The 22,279-nt window shown below is 36.3% G+C and overlaps 1 protein-coding gene across 2 annotated transcripts in view; it reads right to left on the reverse strand.

The window, feature by feature from the left end:
• Window positions 1-22,279, reverse strand: part of HLCS (holocarboxylase synthetase) — a 126,661-nt gene that overhangs the window by 84,196 nt on the left and 20,186 nt on the right. The gene's annotated exons all lie outside the window — the stretch shown is intronic.

Below are 22,279 nucleotides of genomic sequence, written 5' to 3' on the forward strand. Positions count from 1 at the left end.
CACAGATGCTGGGACTTCTTTTTGCTAAGTATGTAGCTTGCATTTTGAAGAGCTCTGCTCCTTCTAGAAACAGAGCAGTATCTATCACACATACATAATTTCTCAAATAAAAATTTAAACTGAATTAGATGGAAGCTAAACAGAAAAAAGAAGAGCTAAAAGTAAAAGCTAATGAATCACTGATTAAAGCTATCAATAATTTACATAGATTTGAACTGAAAGAACATTTTGGGAGCAAATGTATACGAAACACAAGAAGATACTAGAATATATGGACAAATGACTCCTTAAAACTTTAAAAGATGAGCACAGCAACCCAAATTGCACCTGAGGGCACAATTCTAAATCTGGCCCTCATAATTACAGTCTCATTTTCAGAATAATAGCTATTTCGAAAGATCTATATGAAACCACAAAAAAATGTACACTCCATTTCTACCAAACGTAATGTATTAGTGATTCTTGCCCTCACATTTTCTAAGAAAACATTTGTCCTTTAAATAAAAAACTTCTCTTAGATGCACAGTTTCTACCCAAGTATGTGCCCCTCCTTCCCATTACTGCAGGATCTGGGAACCTCAGTTCTGAGAGTTTCCTATACTAGTCTAAAGACTAGTTCTCTTGCCCTTGAATATGATGTCCCTGAGCTCCAGTCCAACTCTTTAAAACCCACAAACTGCAATTAAGAGCAAACTTCCTATAAATAGTTATCTATCTAAGGAATTACTCCAATTTTCCAAATCCCATTGTTGTAACTTAAAAATCAATGAGAAAAGTGGTCCTGTTTCTAACACCTTTCTATGGATTTTCCATACTCGGAAACTACACTTTCTCAAGTTTCACATGGACACTGTTTCTTGTGTGACATTCTTTGTGTGCTGAATGTCAGCAGACTTACTGGTTTGTAGCTCTGTAGTATGACATTTATCCTCTCAAGCATATTCTTTCAAGTGATTTTTCCCCCATAGTTTTTTAGTCATACTACATACTGAGCATAACACGAAGAAAGAAACATTCTTTTTCCGAATGCAATCAAGCACTAGCTTCTAGGACAAGACAATCTAAGAATGACTCAGTAGGTAAATTTTAGTTACAGATAAACTACTTCTCATTTCTGCATTTTGTAAAGCTCCATTTAAACTCTTTGCATTTAACTTGTTGGCTAAAATATGCTTTAAATATTTTCTTCCTTCTTTTTTTGCATCATACATGATGATGTGGCATTAAAGGTTTTACGAGCACTTCTTTGAATTGATCTGCATGAACCACTTGTATCTTCACTTCGTGTAACATCATAGCCTCAACAGACTGCTACTAAATTCTTTACACACTATCCTTCTTGTTTTACACACACACTAACTTATTAGCTGTAACTGATATTTAGAAAAATTATAGCTCTAGTTCTTGTAAGGGAGTATATCAAAACTGTGCTTAAGCAGAAAGTGTGTTTTCCTGTTGCTTTCTGAACACGGAATTTCATTTAGCATGATTGTCTGAACATGCAATTCCTAGACACAAAACCATAATTTTACCTCCAATAAGGATGGATTTACAGACTTACCGAAACAGGAATTAAGTTAAAAAGTAAAGATGCTTAAAGTACTGCTACATTTTAAGCAAAGAATGAAAGTGTTGTTACTATATATCAGAAAGTCCTGCATACTTTTGCCACAGCATACTTTCTGAAAAGACTGAAATAACTTATATTTATGTGTAATGTTACATTACTACAGATATGCCACACAATTCCTAACATTTATCCTATTGAGCATATACTTTCAAGTGATTTTTCCCCCACAGAGTTTTAGTTTATATAATTTCATTTTCTTGTTTCTAATGCATGTTGAATCATTTAAGATTTGTTATATTTGTATAATTATGAAGCTAATTTTTTGCATAATGTATACATACTTTTAGAGCTGATCAAAAATATAAACACAAATACTAGATAATCAAAAGCAGCATTTGATTTTTAGAAATTTCTATAAGAAAAAAAGTTTACATTTTTAGCAAATTCTCAAGTCTTGTCCAAATACACACTAGGAAAGTTAGTTTTTACTTCATAAACTCAAAGTTACAGAAACATAGATGCTGAACCAATGTTTTATTGTCCCCACTGTTATACTGGCACAAAGAGAAGAACATTGTCCTGTAATGAAATAAATATATACAACAGTCAGGGCTAACCTTTGCCTCAACTCCATTGGAAAAGAATATAATCACGTCAGAAACAGAACTGTGCAATTTGTTGCTAAGCTCAGGATGCAGCTTTGAATTCAAAACGGGGAACCTAACACCATTTACTGGCTGTAGGCAGAAAGCAAACCTATCCCCAGCTGCCTGCACCGTTCTGCAGCAACCTCTGGTGGCCATTTAAAAGTAAAGTGTTGGTTCCAAGAACTGCCTGGCCTTACATACCTCTGGGACCAGATCAGGTGTGTCAAGCAAGGCACGGAACAGAGACAAAAGGGAAGGGAACACCCAAGATCCTGGCCGTTGCTTACCCTGGCCTGTAGCTCATTATCAAAATCCTAAAACATGCAGGTACAAACTTTAAACGAGTATGCAAGCAAAAGAGCTGTAGCTGTCACTTATTCAGGCAACCACAACACTGTCTGCAGCTACTTACACATATAATCATGCTGCAGTCAATACTATGCATATTATCAGTAATATACTTCATGAGTATAGTAACTACATGTTTTAGGGTGGCCTAAATACATCTAAAATTGTTATTCATCATTACTGCATCATTTTTGGCAGGGAGAATGCAAGTCAAGACAAATTAATTGCTTATGTATGAAACCATTCTCTTCTCAAACCAATTTGATATGTACATTCTTCAAACAAAAGATACTGCCATCTCCTTTCTTAAAGGAACAATGAAATTTGACATTTTGGCTGAGCGACTAGATGGCAAGAGACTAAATCAGCTTTTCATGGTTAAAATAGTCAACTAGAAATTTAACATCTAGAACAGGAAAGATTTCTAGTCATAGCAAAAGCACAATGTATTTTCAACCCACTGTAAAAATCAACTATAAAAAGCAGAAAAGCAATAGGAGCCAGCCACCACTTCTCACTAAGAAATTCCCACACGCTCCGAAGTGCAACCTGAATTCCACAGGGCAGGAGCATGGAAAGAAGCAGCATCTCACGGTGGTGACAGCCTCACTCATCTGGTACTGAGAGGCAAACATATGAAAAAGCAGAGTTTTGATTGCTGGACTCAAAGTGTCACTAACTGGAAAGTTTTTCTGAAGTGGGTAAGGAAATCTGGTGGATGTCAATTCACAAAATCCATAGAAATGAAGAGTTCAGCTACTGCATGCTATGTACCCTCAGCTCCTCCACCGATCAGCACAGAAGTTTATTAGGGTCACTGTATCGAGGGTTGGAGGTCTCATGCTGTAAGTTGTTGAACTAAAGTTTAAATGGTAATTGCGGTGTAAAGAAGGAAGAGTAAAAGCTGTATTTTGTTAATGATTTAACATCTGCTTTCTATGATTTTAAGAGTTTGGTCAGGTGTGTGAAGAAACTGCTACATAACAGTTCTCCTTTGCTGTTTAAAAATCTTTTTTTTTTTTTCTTGGTAATCATTAGTTTCCTTTTCTCCTAATGCTTATTTAGCAGTTGAGATTGAACAAAAAGGAAAAAAGAGGCAGACATAAGATCAAAAACCAGCTGCATATGGACCCTCCTCTGCTGTAGTATAAAATAACAGAAAATTATAGCTCCTGACGGAGATGATTTTATTTGCACCTGGGCTCTATCAGCCAATGAGACATATACACAAAGCACATAAACTTTCAGTTAAAATGGTTACAAATAAACCTAAATCCAAGATTTTATTCTTATATTCTATTTAGATGTATCTTTTTTATTTCATTTTCTTATTCTTATATATATATATTCATAGACAGACAGCTATATACTTCCCCCTCTCCCCCTCCCGACCCCATCAGGCATATTTGGGAGCTGCTCTTTTCTACCAAATTCTGTAACGATAAATCTTAAATTTTATATCAATGGAATTCTTTGTTGAGACAAAACTCCAGTCACAGCCTAAATTCATTTGGTTTTTATTAAAAACATGAAGGCGAAACTAAATGAAAGCTAAAAATATAATGCCATAAAATGAACAAACATTACACATCAGTTAGTTAGCTCTCTACTTTCTTGGAAGGAAAAATGAGACAAATTTAAATAGTGATGCTCTACCAGTGACACAATATTATGACTGTAGTATAATAAACTATTTTAGCTGTTGCGTGTAGAGAAAGTAAGGCCAAGTATTCCCTTTCTGAATACATAGCTGGGACATCTAACTATTTTTCTTCTTCCTTTTCATAAAATCTAATTCTTTCCAATGAACTGCCTCTGGTTTTGCTTCACTGTACTTTAAGAAGTCTGCAGTTAATGTATTGATTGATTTATTATTAATTGATGTATCGATTAAATCACATACGGCTATATGTTTATTAACTCCACACAAATGGATATTACGCAGGCACAAAGTACTGATCTTTTAGAGGAGAACACGAATAGCTCATTTTGAGCACAAGCACCTTAATAGACACCACACCTTCATATGTCTAACCTGCTTTTTTCTGAATTGGCCATTTTCAAATGAGTATTACTTGTTTCAGGTATGATCTTAAATATACACATTGCACAGGAATTCTTCTATAATAGCACTGATAGAAAAGAAAACATTTTAATAAAGAGAGCACAGCACTTGAAATCTGATTTCAAATTTAGAATATAAAAATAAATACACACATGCATATGTATACGCAGAAAGTATATCCTCCTTCTGTTACACAGCTTTGCTCAACAGGCATACAAGTTTAAAGGTGTTAAATTAGCCACTGGAGAGCTTCCATAGCATCTCTTGAATCCAATAGAAACAAACTGAAGTCCAACGTGGTAGTAAGCCGTAGGCTGGCGCCAGCAAAAAGCACACCTACAGTGGCAACCCCAGCCCAGAATGCTAGCAACTTAGGAGGCCAGCAGCAGGAAAAGTCAGCTATTAGCACAAGAGGGCACGGTCTTGGCAGACATTTCTGACTAATGAGGCACACAAAATGCTTTTCTGATGCTGTCTATGTTTTTACTTCCTGTAATAATGGCATACATTGAGATCTGAAGCAGATGACAGTTTCATAATGCTAGCATAAACCCATTTTAAAATTATGTTCATACTTTGTCAATATAGAAAAATGTTAAACACATATTAAATTGCACCAAAAAATCCTACTCTAATACAGATGATGGAGAATGTGAAGCTATATAATAACCTCATTGCTTTCATACCCTAGCACGTACATATTACCTTCTACTGAAGTTTTGTAAAGTATTCCATGAACACTAAGCTGAATTCATTGACAGGTATTATTTTCTTTTTCTTCCTCTCTCTTTAGGGAAAGAGTGACAAAAGTAAAAATAACTTCTTGACAGCTCAGATGAGGAAAGAAAAAGGTAATCTCTAGGTGATCGTGGCCTACGCAGAGGAACTGAAAGAGGCCCAAAAAGAGGCCTGCTGTAACCTCTTCCACAGAAACACCCACAAAGATGGGAGAAAGGCCACTCTCTGCTCCCAGCAGTACTGGCAAGGAAATTGTAGTGGCTATCTTTCACTTGTTCACCAGGGCTTAAGAAAGCTGTATATACCAGATTTGTGTTTGTGTGCCAAAGCCAGGCCATCTCTCTGTCACCCTCCCATCAAGCAATCAGGCTAAGAAATTTCATTAGATTGTCATAATCAGTGGTTCAATACTTCTCACATGTCGTTAACGCTTAATAAATGTTACCAAACTACATGTCAATGCTTGCAGGCTCGAATAGTTGCCCTTTTACATTTATATAAGTGTAAGCCTGAAGATAGATTTTGTAGTACCGGAAACAAAAAGAATAAACAGAACTGCAAAGCACAAAGGGTATTTAAAAAACGAACATTCAAAATCCAATTTGAAATATATGAAGTACTCAATTGAATCCATTTTCAGGAAGTATATAAAACATTTCTCCTAGTACTAACTGCTTATAATTCATGTCAAAGTTCAGTCCTTGTTCAAGGGAACAGATAAAAATTGAACAAGCTAAACAGTCTCCGTCCACAGCCACACTAGCTGATTTTAATCCTTCTTCAGATTACTTGTAACATTTTCATTTGTTTAGCATTTTTTTAATAGGAAAACATATCGTAGAATGGGGTCACTAATCTAGGCTAAATCAGGGGAGAATCTATGTGTCTGAGTCTATCCATCCAGCAGGCAGAGAGCCATTATTTTCACAGTTCTGTGTTTAGTTCCTAGTATAAAAATTTCAGAAAGGAGAGAAATCCCCAGTTCTCCACTCCCTCCTTTCCCCATCCCCCAAAGAACTTCATAAAGATTTTATTGTAGTGCCGAGGTGCATTCTCATTTCATGTTCTCATGAACTTCTGTAGTTACTTGGCTGATATTTGCTATGCATTCTCAAGATACTACATAACTAGGAAATCTGTTTCAGTTTTTTAATAATCTTTTTTATATTTCCTAAACCCAGATACTATGTAAAACATGAGTCAATTGTGTACAATTTGGAAGGGCATTTAGAAAGATGGCAGGGATTCGTAACTGTGTAATTCACAACCAACCGGATTTTTAGGAGTCTCCAGTGGTTCAGATAGTTAGTTTGCTATATACTTCGAGGAGGGGGAAACAAAGCTAATCACTTCTAAAAGACACAGATAAGAAACTTTGTCTTTTGCCCTTTTCAGTGTGTTTTTAAAAATAATTATTCCTTTAAATAACCAGTTATACAGTATATCATCTCAGCAAGGGAGTAGAAATAGTTACTTATCCAAGTGGGGCCATTTTGACCACTGATGTTTGCAACACCTAGTCCAAAACCTAGGGAAGACTTAATAAACGTCTTGTGCAAGATTTGTAAGGAACTTTTGTAACTGTTACATTGCTTTGAACAAGAACTATCTATTTGAATCCAAAATTAAATTTATCTTTAAAGACCACTGTATGTAGGCAGAAAATTAATTTACTCAATGAGCTGCAGTAAATTCTAAAAACAGGTTGCAGGCCTAGGTCAGAAGTCACCAGATAACGAAAAATATATCAGATGTTACCTTCTGTATAGAAGAGAATGCTGTCAATCAGGCTATAAAATAAGGTAATAACAAGATAATAGGAAATCAACATGTCAAATTGTTTTTCTACATCAATATTTGTTGTTTCCAACAGTGTTGCTCCTAGGTATTGGGCTGCTAGAAGGCATGTACTACCATTCACATGTACAAAACAAGGAAATAAACAAGACAACTTTTTCTTAGTCCTAAAAAGTATTTACATTTTTTTAAAGGATGGAACAATTTCTTAGAGGTACAAAAAACAGTGAATACATCTCGTCCTCAGGAGAAGCCATTTATTTTGATTCCTCGGTTTCGATATCGAAGTACTACCGTTTCTGGTCCCTTGCCACGGAGCAGCCTGTGTAGCTGCAGGACAGCACTAGCTGCGGAAGGCCCATTGCCCTATCCTCAATACAAACGGGAACAGAGCAGAGGAACCAGGAGGGCAGCAGAGCGACGCTGTAAGGTGCATCCTGGCTTTTGCTTTTCTTACTCAGCTGCAACAGAACAGTCTGGAAGCAATCTTCCCAGCAGCTGCTCTCATCAACAAACTGTTTATTGTAAGAAAGTGGCTGGGTCAAAGGCTAAATGTCATCCAGAACTGAAAGTGTATCTTAAAAAAAAAAAATCACAAAAACTGAAGCCATGCATATGAAAAAAGCACATTACATATGAAAGGAAACCATATTCCATTCCAAAAGGCCAAAAGTCTACTTAATCAAAAACTTCTTAATTTCATGAAGCAGTATTTTATAATGTTGAACTAATTTACTCTGGCTTGTGCTGATTTTGAGACCTGTGCAAGGTTTCTAGTAAAAACAGAAGTTACTTAAAATTCAGTCTGTGTTTTATGGTTGAAAAAATATTTTAACAAAAACATTCTAAAATATTTTATTAACATTTATTAACACTGAACAATAAGTTCGCTCACTATTCATATACAACAGCAACAATGAAATAAGTATTCCCCTAGAAAATTACAAATGCAACAAAGTGACGTGTTATGCACATAACTTCAAAAAACAGGTTTAAGTTCAGTATCAGCTTTACAAAAAGAAATGAAGTTTTAAGATACAGGTAGTGAAGTATGATGACATACTGAATACTTGGATGTTAAATCCTTCACCAAACACTTGCCAAGTCGGTTTCAAATCTTATTAGAAAATTTTTGAATGCAATAGCACATATTCAGATGTTAAAACCTCTTCTAGAATCCACAGTTCTGTCAAAAATCACTAAAGGATTAGACTTAAACATGTTTTAAGACAAGCAAAATTGTAATTGCATGCTAGCATTTCACTACATTTAAGCACAAGAACACACACAAAAAAAAAGAGAAACAAGGAATATAGGCATAAAAAGATCCTCATATTTTGCATAATTCTGTAACACACATAATAAAGTTTTACAGATCGCTTTTAAAAGATACTAAAAATTATAGGGCAAAATCGAATTTAGTAGTTTGTAGCTCTTCATCTCATAAATTAAATAGCATATGACCACCTAGGCAACGTAGACTGGTTTCAGAATATAACAGTAATTGGGGTACATTTGCTGCAACAGACCATAAAGCTGACTTTGAGGGTAAAGGATCAATAAGAACAAGGTCTACCTTTGACATAACATCACTACATAACACTTCACAAAAACGAGCATTGCAATGAAAGGCCTGATAAATCAGAGGACTAGTAGGTGTTGATTTATCCTACCAGAAAAAGGCGTGATAAATTACATTTTGACCATTTAATTCTTTGTGACACCTACTTCGTAACAAAACTGTTGTGGTTTTCTTTTTGAAGAAAAGTATATAGCAAATTGAGCATACGTGCAACCATGCTAAAAATAAGTACAGAGAAACTATGCAGAAGGGAAAAGACACTCCACTTTTGCACTAAAATCTGAACATTATGACATTATGCATATTAGTCTAAAAGTTTTGTTTTTTTTTTTTTAAGATCTAAGTCACATTTAGAAGAATGAATTAAGGTATAAATCTAACCCTAAATGCTGTATGCATTTATTTTAAATTGCTCTCAAAAGTATTCAGTATCGACTAGAAAAATACAGAAGAATTTTGTTCTCAGCTAATAGGGCAATAAATTAGATGCAATATATTCAGCGGGTAAAACTGGCTCTGTTAAACAACTATCACATAATAGTATTTTTATTTGGTACCAAAACTTTGTTTTTTCTAACTGCGGATAAAATTGTTTGCTGAAAATCTTGGAATTAGTAGTAGAATGAGTTAAGTAAATAAAGCCTAAGAAAATATTTTTTCTTAGCACTGATAATACACAGTTCTTAGTTTAAATTTTTCCATCAGGTTTGTTTTGCCTTTCAACAGATTTATATATATATAAAATGTGACTGAATTTAGTGTTCATGAATATGAAATAGTGGCATAGGAGCCAAAGATTCTCTTCTCAGCACTGCAAATACGCATTAGACCTGAATGACAAAATTTCTTCTGTACCTAGTTTTTGCCTCTCCTCAGCAGCAACTCCCAGTTCTGTCAAACTGCAAGGGGGTTTGAGCTAGAGAAATGTTTGCGAAATATTGGGGTGAGACCACAGCACATTTTTGCATGTACCACAACTCAGAGATTACAATACAGTTATGTCCCTGAAGTTGTAGAACTAACGTTCAATATGTATCATATGCTTTATAACCCTTTCTAAAACTTATTCAGGTTGACATAACAGTTTATAACTAAAAAAATAAATAAATATGATAAAAGAAGCAACCTAGAAAAGTAGATTTTCTTGGGAATTATATGTTATAATGGCAAGAACGTGCATAGTATGTTATTTATAATATACATACTCAAAGAGAGAAAAACAGCATTAATATAACTACAACTAACTTTCACTGTAACTGAATTCTCCTAATCCAGGGTCCTAAAAAACATTAGCATGATAGCATGGGATTGCTTCAAAACAAAAACACAACCAGCAAACCAATGCTTTTTATTCAGTGGAGTCTAACATAAAAGTTACGCTTCATGCTTTACAACTATATATAGCAATATAAAATTTAGGTATTAAACTGAGAACTCTCAAGAAAGCCTCTATAGTACTTATCTTATAAATTAATACATTTTTCTTACCAAATATGCTAAGTTGAAAAATCAATACAAACTACTTTTACAGTTATCCTGGCTGCATGTTGGGGTTTTTTTGTTTTTTTTAACCACGTTATAATTCTTCTTTCCCTTTTGCAGCCCTCTTTCATATTTAACACTTATTTTCTTCTGCTGCTTTCTTCAACGTTGCTCAGAACAAAAGAGGAAATTTTTTTCCTCAGAGGAAAAATAACAAAATAGCAAGCAAAGCATATACTACACCTTCCTTTAACTATAAGGTTCCTGACACACACGCAGCTTCAAGAACTAACTTCAGATCCAACCTCCTCAGACAGCAGCCATCTGAAAGCATTCCTGCAATTATCAGGGGTAAATGGGGAAAAAACATCAAAATGTAATTTGTCACTTAAAGGTGGACATACATCACACTTAGCCCTTACAGGGATAAGGTGAGCATTTAACACGACAAACCCTTCAGCCATTCCAGGGCTGAGTTCACTTTAATTGTCATGTACACCACTAGCTCTACTCCAACAGACCCACCTGGCACACAGAACTTACGGTATTTTAGACAGCACGGCAGAAGTCAGAACTCGTAACTGAAACACACTGTGGTTTTTGTTTTTCTGGTTTTGTTTTTTGTTTTGACTTACAGAAACGTGGTGCTCAAAGAAGCAAACAGATTCAAGAAAGAAAAAGAAAAAAACAGATTCAAGAAAGAGGCGAGGCAGTGTAGGTAAAATGGTCAACAGAAGCAAATACAAGCAGCCAGGAGCATTTATGACAGTGGCACATTCTTTACTGTGAAGGACTTTTGATTCCCTTGACTTGTCTCTGAGGATAACCACCTGTTTCTGTTCTTATGAATATTTATTTTCTATCACTGTTAAAATAGTTGAGGGAAGACACCATCTGCCAAATAAAATTTTGCAGACTAATGTTCATTAACGGAAATGGTAACATTTCACGTAGAATGCAGCCTAGGTAGACCTCATTTAATAAAAACTGATCACAGTGCACAGAAGCATGCTTCTGTGTTGCCTTAGGACCCCACTGAATAGCACACCTGAAAAACAAGATTAATTCATTTCTTAGACTTTTCCCATTAAAATGTTGTACTAACCCAGGTAAGGAAATACCATTAGGGTCAGAGGGATGGGAGGGAGAAGGACAGTGAGATAATAAACAAAAAATAACTCTCCGAAAAGTCTTGTTAAAACTACATAAGCAGTAAATGCTTGTTGCGAATCAGCAGTGATATACCCTATTGGAAAGGTTAGTGACTGCAGTGCAGTAACAAGCTTAAACCTTCTGACAAGGGGTGAAAGCTTTTAAAGTAGGGTAACAATGCAGCTTAATGCAAGTTTTCATTCTGGCTTAGCCACCTGTGTATGAAGGAGACTTCCAGCTCCCCGGGCATATGGTCATACTGTGCCTTTCAGACGTTCTGGCCGACCATGGCAAGTGGTAGAAGCTGAACTTCAGAGCCCTGTTGTAACACTAAAAAGAAAAATAACCAAGGTCTGGGCAAGAATCTTAGAGAAATAACTACAAAGACTACAACATCCTACCCAGACTATACTCTTGAGTCAAGAACCTGGACAGAATGAAGTAAAAGCTTTGAAAGACTACAAAATAGCTCTGCACAAATCCACCCCAAAGATGAACTTTTAACTGATTAAATATGAACCACCTTTGTTGAAGGCTCTTGATTAATATTCCCAAACCAGATGGTTAACTTTTGAAAACAAATCACACTAAAGTAAAAAGTTTCAGGAATTACCTCAACCACTGAAAAAAAAACAAAAATTTAAATGTATTTCCAGAATAGTTCCGTACAAGCTAATGAACTCAAGCTACAGAGAAAGTCTGTATACTCAATCTGTGACACCTAATGATTAATTTATCCTTCGTTAAACAGGGACAATTTGGGTCTCTGTTCCTTGAACCAAACAGCCAGAGAAACAAGAGACTGAGCAAAGTGATTATCATTTAATAGTTTAAAGCCTGATGTGTACTTTCAGTTTGCCTAGCTAATATTATTACTCAAATCAGGGACGCGACCGTTGTTGTGAAAGTAATATTCTACCAGTAGATTAACATATGCTGCTAAGAGGAAGGGACTTCTCTGAACAGAAAATTGTTTTGTATGGAGCAATAAGGATAGCACTAATTATTGTAAAGTTTACTGCAGTTCAAAAGTGTCTAACTTGCTATTGCTGGACTGCTAAACGGACAGCATCCTTAGACAGAGCGGATCGTGTAGGATAGAAAAAGCCTGAAAATATTTAGAGAAAACTGAAGTCCACTCCCAACTCCAAAAGGAACTGGTTTCTGCTGAGATAACAAAAGCATATCCATATCGTCGCTAGCTATTCATCCATATCATTTAACTGAAATACCAGATTAAACATTGCTGCTTCTCAGACATTGCCTATGGCTAAAACGGTTAGAAGGAAAAGTTTCCCATAATTACAAAACCCGATGAACTTCCCCTTCAAATGAAAAAAATAACTAATGACTGTGCAGAAAGGGGCAGCTTTTGTGAAAAGCTGCTGCTGCTGCTCAAATAACGTGACTGTAAGGACAGAGCAGCAGTCAGATCAAGACAGTAGGCCTCTTTAAACCTGCACCTTTTTCTCCAATAGTTGCCAGCAGCAGACAGAGAAACAACAAACACAACAAGCATAAGGTTATTATCTCTTCTACCGATCTATATCACAAGGATTTTTGAGCCAAAAATGTTCCATATGCCTCAACTCCAATGAATTATTCTCCCATGAAAGTCACATCATCTTTCATAGCCAGTTCAAAGTATTTCTGCTATCAAACATACTCCTTTGAAACAACTGCTGATGCATTCTAAAGACAAAAGTAGAACTTTAAATGTTTTTAGGTATTCCTAAAAACAAACAAACAAAAACACACCATCAACGACAACGACAAAAAAGAAACAAATTCAAACAGCTGCCTGCATATTTATGGTAATTTGCTGCTTATACTGCTTGTTAACTTTGGGATTCGGCCACCCCCTCTCTGTATAAGTGAAAGACAGGAATAAGCATTTGCTTTGAGCTACTGTAATACAATACAATAGCAATGAAAAAGCAAATAATAAATCAACATTTAAAATGCAGTCCAAAAAATTGAAAACTAATTAGATAACTTCCACCTCTGCAGCTGCTGTTCCTGTCAGGTAGCTGTGGTGCATGACCTAATCGTAATACTAACAACTCCCATTTCAGAAAGAAAATACGTACATCTTCCAGACCAGAAAAATGCATGGATAATTGCTTATTTCATATAATGAGTCATAAAGACAAAACATGCCATATGTGATTTTTGTTTTTAATCTTGAAAATTATGCAGCAAAACCCAATTATTTCTCCTTATCAAATAAACAAATTTCAGGGATATCTCTTGGAATTTATTTTTGCTGATTCTGACTACATGGAAATGCTGAGACACATTCCCACAAAATAGTTCTCTCTATATCTTAAAATTATGAGCAGCTCAAATTGTTTTTCGATTACTAAAAGTTGTTTTTGTACATTAGGTGGATAACATCCAAGTACAGTTCTTTAAAGTGGAAGAGATGGTGGTATGTTTTCTCTGACCGAGTGTTGTTCTTTCTTTCGAATAAATTTATAGTAAGATTAACCTCATGTTTTCTACTGAAGTTATGACCTACATCATCCATTATTAAGTAATTTACAAAAAAATTATGACCAGTTGTTTCATTGTAGGTGTAACATGTAAAAAGGTATCAGGACAAAACAGGAAAAAGGAAACGCATACTACACAGGAATACACTTTATATTCCAACATTTATCTTCATTTTTGGATCTTAGCAAATAAAAATCACCTTATTTTTATTTAGCTTCTCTGAAGTAGTTAAAACATAGTATTCACTTTCTATAAAGGCTGTACTGAAAGGAAGAAGGTCAGCAAAAACCTACATTGTCTGATGAATGTTTTGAGATTCTGCAGTCTGTGCACCTGCTTCTGAAGACTTGAGTTATAAAATGATCTATTGTTCTGCCTTCAAATCTTAATTCTCAAAAGGTACAAAAACTGTAAAGTTTATATGGCAACCACCAAATTGCAAGGAAAAAACAAGCAGGGACAGACTGCACTAGCTTCCTGAACACTGATCCTGCTAAGGTTTGGCTTTGAATTAATTATTTTAATTGCACACGCAGTCAGTTTTTACAAATTAAGGATATTTTGAAATGCTTTCTGAATTAGTATTTAAAATATTTGTTAAGTTCAACAATGCAATTTGCCATACAATGGGGACACAATACACACTAGAAAAGGAAAATAATTGTCCACAAAACAACGTGAAAAAAATCGAATGCTGACCTGTACCTTATATCCTAGTGAAATAATCAATTCAGAAGCAGCACAGATTTTATAGCCAATTTTTTTAGACATGCATTGTAACTAGCAGCTGTAGGGAATGCTAGAATACGCAGCAATATGAGTTGTTTTCTGCATGATCAAGTCTTGTTCCTTACCTCTGCCTCTTCAGCTGTTGCCCCATTCCCCTCTCCTCCCACACAGTATTTGCTTTCCCTTTCATCTGGTATCAAAGCAGATCAACTAGCTCTTCCTCCTGAGGTTTATCACTCTCAAAAAAGTTCTTATCCTCATCAGTCAAAGAGCATGCTCCAATTTGAACATTAGATAAATAGCTCACTTCTCGACTTTTCTCAGGTTTTTTTCTCTAGGCCTTTGTCATTTTCATCATTTCTACTGTATCATTAACGAAGGCGTAAAGGAAGAGGACTTGGCTTAATTTCTGAAACCTGAGGTTGCCAGTATGGCTAATAAAATAAGATGTAATTGTATATAGACTTGGTACCACACAGGTACAAAATTGTCAGCACAATTGATTCTCTGGTATACAAGGAAATTTTGGCACAGACAAAACAGTGATTGGTTGAAATTACTAGGATTAAATCGTGCAATCCTATAAAGCACAGTTCTGTATAATCTAACTGTAAGAATACAGGTTTGCCTGAGGAACTTAGCTACACAGCATTTTTAAAGAGGATACTTTTACTGCCAGAAGAAAAAATACACGTATCGTGAGAACAAGATTTATTCTGATTTTTTTTTTACTTAATTGCTTTGAATACTTGTGAAATCTTGCTTCAATACTTGTATAAATCCTCTGTACTTAATGTCACCACTACAATTGTCAAGTAACCAAGTACAGTGATTTACTAATTTGGAATATGTTCCACTTGTGAAGACTGACTAAAATGCAAATAAAAAAGCTTTTATAGGAAAGTTATAGCAGAAAGTAGACCAAATGTCTGATTTAAGCTAGCAGCTGTTCTTTAATCAGATTTTCACTATAAGAACTGCATAATATCAGCCAGATAGTCACATGCCAAATTCCATTCCCACTGCACCTGGAATTTCAGGATTTCCTCAACATGTCAGAAACCTCAAATCATTTCTTAAAATGAACCATCAAAAAATAAATACAACAGAATCTGTAAGTCAATCTCTTCCTATCAGCTACTTACACAAGTCACACTTGAAATATTTTTTGCAGGCTTCATCTTCTCCACTTGAAACAACTGTACGGCAAACTCTGAGAATACTGGATTGTCTTCTAAATCAATTAAAACTGGCTAGCACCACTCTGTACTGAGTCCTAATTAAACCCCCATATTAATTTCCCAGAGTAAATATCAGCTCAATAAACTTAACTAAAAAGCTTTGTGTTGTGGATGATGTTTTTCTGATGATAACAAACTTCTTCATAATGTATCAACAACAGTATTGGGTAACTGATAGTCAGATAATTGTTAAGAGTCAAAGAAACATACTTGGAAGACCTCAATGTGATAAATGCACCGTTTAAATAACAGATAAAGTTTGCAGTTCGTCTTTTTTGAAGAGCAATATAAGGATAGACTTGTATTTCCTCTTCCTTATATACTTTTTAAACTTTTCCCTTTAATTAAAATGTAGAATCTTATGTCATGTAGCTATAATTTGTTTAAAAGTAAGTATACAAAGGAATCCCTAATTAAATTGTTAGATAACCATTATGATGATTTCTCATTGTGGAAATGTATCGTCATTTCTGAGCAATGGTAACATGATAGCATCTCACAGGACTCCAGCTGATGCCAAGCCTGTTCTCATTTTCCCAGTCTCGCTTACATAAATTAGCTACAGGCCCCACTGACAGTCAGAGAATCTCCAAGTTTTTCAAGTTTGGAAATACTCCACTTTTGTCAGATCTTTACCAGTGAGGTCATAGTAAGCGAATCAATGCCAAATCGCCATGGATCTCCAGAGCGTTTGTCACAAGTTCTGGATTCTTGCTATCTAAAATCACCCATCTGCTCAAAGGCAGCACCCTCTGACCTCTGACTCCAAAAGGTTTATCGGTTACAACTTGAGAGTGCTGAAACAAAATCCAAAACCAGTCACTTTAATTACAGCCTTCACATTAAGTTAGAATGTGTGCCTGTGCTAGACACAGAGCCAACACAAATTTGCATTAGTCTGCCACTGCAGATTTCAGCATATCTTATTTAGGTTCTTATTGCAAACTCAAAGATAAACTAAACCCAAGAAAACTCAGCCTCACGCACTGGCTCGCACCACTGTGTGCTGAGTGACCTATGCTCAGGAAAGAGTATTCAACCTTAATGCTATTCTCTGTAACTTCAGGGATGAGAAGTTAACTGAAAACATGAACACTTCCAAAATCTTTAAATATATATTACATTATCATAATTTCTGGATGGCTTTTGTTCCCCGTTCTATACAGCACCAAAAGTACACGCCTATTGAAGAAAATGGTTGTGAAGTATCATGCACATTGACTTGAATGAAGCAACTGTTGAAACACGACAGAATAGACTTCAATAAGTTGTACTTTGCTCAGATGCCAGCACACAACAATTTCATAACAGAACTAGTTGTACAATACGATTAACTGCTACTTGGTACAAAAGCACTAACTTTCAGTTCTTACAGCAGCATAAAGAACCCTTTTATGGATACTGCTGTAAACAAGGTATTTCCTTTCATTCCTCAAAGCTTCTCGCAATTTCCAAATGATCGGCCAAACCATTTATTGACTCAATACATAATCAAAACTTGTTTACAAACTGTATGCCATTCACTATTTTGTGCCTACAAATGTGATTCACTGTAGATTAACATAAACAGCATGCATGCTGCTATCATGTAAGACCAAAAAAGAAAAAAAAAGAAAAAAACCCACCTTTAACTAGAGAAGTATAAAATAAAGGGAATGTTTGCCTTTTTTTTTTTCCCAAGCAATACATAGTAAGTATTCCCTGAAGATATATCGCAGAAAGGCAAAGGATAGCTTTAGAAAGCAACCACCTGGAATTACTTGGTGCCACGTTTGGAGTCCCCCTCGTCTCTCATCAAGATTTTTTAATTGAAAAGGTTTTACAGTATGTTGACACTACTTATCATTGATCTTGTGAAATTTACAAAGCAGTTTGAAAATTGAGGGAATGCTATACAGGCTAGTTGCTACAAACACACAAAGATTTTTAACGAAAGTCTATACACAACACAATGTGCAATAATATTTTCCATCCCTTCCATATTTTTGGTTTTACTATGAGTTTCCTAAATCCAGCTAATAAGTGACCCCTAGCGGTTAGGTACCTTCCCTCACTCAAAAAGCTGCATAAAAAGCCTCAACTGCTTCCAGGTTTTCAGAGCAATATGGATTCCTGGTGATTTTAATGTAATGCCAACACTGCTAAAGCTCAGCTGTGCAGGGATGCTGATCGATACTGGAATCTCACACTGCTAGACAGCCTGATCCCTAGTGAATTCACTGAAAATACCCGCAGTATGCCAGCCTTTTTTCAATAAAGAGATCCATACTGAGCTTGAAAAAACATGTATGAGTGAATAAGTAATTGAGAAATAATTTAGCCTTCTGACACTTCCAGAAGCCAGCAGAAGCAAACTCAGTTATCAGTAAGAACTCAAGCCTTGACTAGTCTGCAAATAGGAAAAGGACTTTCTATTGCATATTTAAATTTTGTCTCAAAAGTTAGTAAAAAAAAAAAAGACATTTATAGTTTCTTAGTCTTTTGGACTTTAAGACTAGCTAAAAATGAAGTGTCTAAACAGAGCCATGAAATCCCAGTTTCTTGTAATTGTGTCTGAGGTTAAGTGTAGTACCCCTCGTTGTCTTTTTGTCCAACGCCCCTTCATAACAGACACCTCCCATGCTTTCTCTCTCTTTCTCAACAGCATCAGCTAAATGCTTCTCATCAGCAGAGGTGAAAGTTTATTTTTCAGCATAAAATAAAATAACTTTTCAAGGCAAGATGTCAGTATAATAACCCTCACTGATTGAAACAAGCTCTTTTCATCTGAGGAGAGCCAAGAAAATACATTCTCTTCAACCTCTGGAGACAGAGGATTGCTCCTGTTCCCAGACAATGAGACTGAAAAGGCCACTGGAAAGACCAGCCAGCAGCAGAGACCTGAAAATTCGGAAAGCATTGCCCCTTCCCTGTCCCCCTCCCTGATTTGTGTGGGGCTGTTAGGTGTTAGGAGAGGAAGAAGAAAGTCCACTGATGTTCTTTCTGCGACAGTAGCATGCTGCTTCCCTTCCCTTGTCATGCTCCCATCACCTCTTTCAGCTGTGGGGAAGAATACAGGTGTCAGACAGCAAATCTAAAGCTACCCATTACTCTTGAAGTCATTGGTGCACCCCATAAAATTACCTACTGCTGTTATACTTAGAGAGTATCACTCTGCCACTGTATTCCCAAGCTCCTTTATCTCACCTCCCCTGTGACAACCCCTTCCTCCTGTCACAGCAACACTCTCAGTCCCTCACAAGTTCCTGCCTCATTACTACTTCTTGGCCTGCCAGCAGGGAGGTGACAAGAACAGGGTGGGTGTTTCTGTCACAGCTAGGTTTAAGAAGACTGGGAACCCCACTAACATCTCTTTATTGCCAGGAAAGACTGACAGAATGCCTTGGCATACAACTAGCTTTGAAAAGCATCCTGCCCTGGACTGTATGACACAAAGTTTACTGTAGAAACTCAACTTCATTTAAGTTTTTCTCTCTCTGCTGAATAGTTGGAACTCAAAAGTTTAAAAATTTTACTGAAGAACTGGCTGATCTGTAATAGGAAACTATCCTAATTACAGGTATACAGAATAACAGAATACAGAGGAAAATAGAGAAAGACACAAAGTCCTTATTTCATCTCTGCCCATCTTACTCCTTTATTACAGGTTTTACAAATCTCCTGTTCTCTGAGATACAAGAAGCAGTACCTTGGTTCCCATCCACAGATTTCCTTCTCCTCTCCTCATTAGTGCTACACCTGTCTTCAAGTCCCACAGTTCATCGCTCCTTCTGTATGCTAGAGAGGGAAAGCACAGAAAACAGAAGAGCATCCCTCCTCACAATTATGCTATCAAGTTACCGCAGATTAAGACATTATCTTGTGCTTGGCGAGCCACAGTAACTGACCATAATCATTCTTTTAGCCATCCACAAATATGAAGTAAAAACCATACCAGCTTAAACCTCTACGATGTATGCCACCATGCCTTTGAGTCCTATGCCCAGCACTATCATGGGGAAGGTGCCCAAAAAGCCCTACAAATGCCAAGCAGTTCCGAGACTTGCTTTTTTCCAAGGTGAACCTGCAGAGAATGGAGCTGGCAAGATTCTCACTTCTTTATTAGTAGACCTAGGAGGCTCCCCCTGAGCACCATGCAGCACTTCTGTGCTGTGCGGGTGAGGAGCCCTGGCACAGGCTGCCCAGAGAGCTGTGGGGTCTCCTCCTTGGGGATCTCCAAAAGCCGCCTGGGCACGGCCCTGGGCAGCCTGCTCTGGGTGGCCCTGCTTGGGCAGGGCTTGGAGCAGGTGGCCTCCAGGGGTCCTTCCCACCTCAGCCATCCTAAGATTCTGTAAACCAGGAATTTGCAGAGGCTTACGCCTCAGTCAGGGTAAAATTAGTTTTCAGATGAATGGCTTCCTATATTCCTCTGTCCAACAGAGATCCGAAGTGCCAAAGCAAGAGAGGGTCCCAAACAGCCCTCTTAGAGGGTCATTCTGTTCAGAACCATATAAAAACAACACCAGAATTGGGGACTATTATTAGAATCTCATATTGATACCCACAGTTTTTAAATGAATGACAGTAACACTGAAATAGTTTGGGTTTGTTATAAAGAAACACAGTTAATTTGAGGAATAAGTGGAGGAATATAAAACAAACAAAAGCAAACCCACCCCCCCATACACATGTAACTCAAATTTTGCAAGCCAACAAATAACTTTGACTGAATTTATTACAGAAAAAAATTAAACACATGAAGTTAAGTTACAAGTATGTTTGAATTGATAGTACTGTTATCAATCCTGGGGTTAAATTTCACAGATAAATTCTTCAGAAAGCCACCTGAGAAAGGAAAACAAACAAAAACCTACCTGTCAGGATGCAAATGGTTTGCCAGATGCACTGTTTTGCCTAAGCAGTTTCCCAAAAAGAATAAGTTATTCCAGCAAATAGACATTTCACTGATACAGCTGCATTTAGACTGCCACATCTACATGACAGGGTTTCGTTATTGGTGTGTTTTTTGTTGTTGTTGGTGGTGGGTTTTTTTGTTTGTCTGTTTTTGTTTTGTTTCTCATGTACTGCCAAGTTATCTGGCAATATTTCACTGATCAATTGAAATGATACATTAACAAAAGTAAAATACTTTGGACACAGACTATTCATCAGTGATCAGCAGGATCTTTCAGATACCTCACAAAAGCACGTGTTTCATTCAATGTTTTTTCTCATCTCTCAGATTACTGCTGAACTAAAGAAAGGAGCAAATTTCCTTTCTGGAATAAATACTTTCAAAGGGCTCCTGGTTTTTGTCCTACTGGCTAAAAGGCAGTAATGAAGCTACACTTTAAGGATGGTAGGAAAGAATAAGCAGGCTTCTTATTTTCTAGATGTGAATAAAAAGATTGGATAACAATCAAAATCAAGATTTTGAATTTTAGCATAACCATCCCTCACTTTAGCACTGGATTTTTTTTTATAAAACTGTGCAGTTTTGCAGTTGAATCTCAAGTTCTACAATAAGTACTGACATACATGGAAATATTTCAGAAACAATTGTCCCAAAATGTACCCTGAAATCTAGGTTCATTATAGTGTTAGCTAAGAGTTCAAATTTCCCATCCTCAAAGAAAGATTTATTCAGGATAAAGTAACTTCATACTCTCTTTGCTGACATAATGGACTTGGAATTTCAAAACAGCCGATGGCACCACAGAATCACAACTTAAGACTACAGCCCAAGATGTAAAATTGGTCTAAGTGGTTCTGCTATGAAGTACCTGAGTTAGTCAGATACACAAAGTCATCTTTGTCTTGCGTTATTCTTTTCAGCATGGCATTGTCTACCTGAAGGTGTCCTTTAAAAGAAGGTTTGAAATTCAAGAGATGTTAAATTATTCTCTCTGTCTCCAGTAAACAAAAGTTAAAATCCCCAACTTCAAACTTCAGGCAATGTGCTTGTATTGACTATTTATTATTCTGGAAGAACATACTGTTTAAAAGATGGTTACTAGCTCAGCCAAACCAATGAAGACTGATTATATCTATCTCATCGTTTGGCTGCCATCCGTTTGAAGATACTGAAAAAAGTCACTCAGCATTAACACACCCTGAGTTACTAGTCAAGTTTAAAAAGCTTCATATGAGCAAATGTATGGGAGTAATGTACTTCCTAATGGAAATAATCACTATTCTGACAAATCTTTCTCATTCTTCAAGGAGTGAATTCTTGTTTCAAGTTTCCGTGAAACCCAGAATACGTTATGCTGAAATTTAGAGCAATAAAATACAATCCTAGCCTTTATGTCTGAAAAATTATCCTTTAAGATGGCAATGTGAAAGAGTAAATATTTGAGTGTTTAAAGGCAAAGCTGCAGAAAAAATCAGATCTCTATGCTTGAAGCTGCCACCGAACATATGGGTGCCAGACAACAGGCATACACTGATCAC

Source organism: Anser brachyrhynchus (genome assembly GCF_964034855.1).
Source record: "Anser brachyrhynchus genome assembly, chromosome: 1".
Lineage (NCBI taxonomy): Eukaryota > Metazoa > Chordata > Aves > Anseriformes > Anatidae > Anser > Anser brachyrhynchus.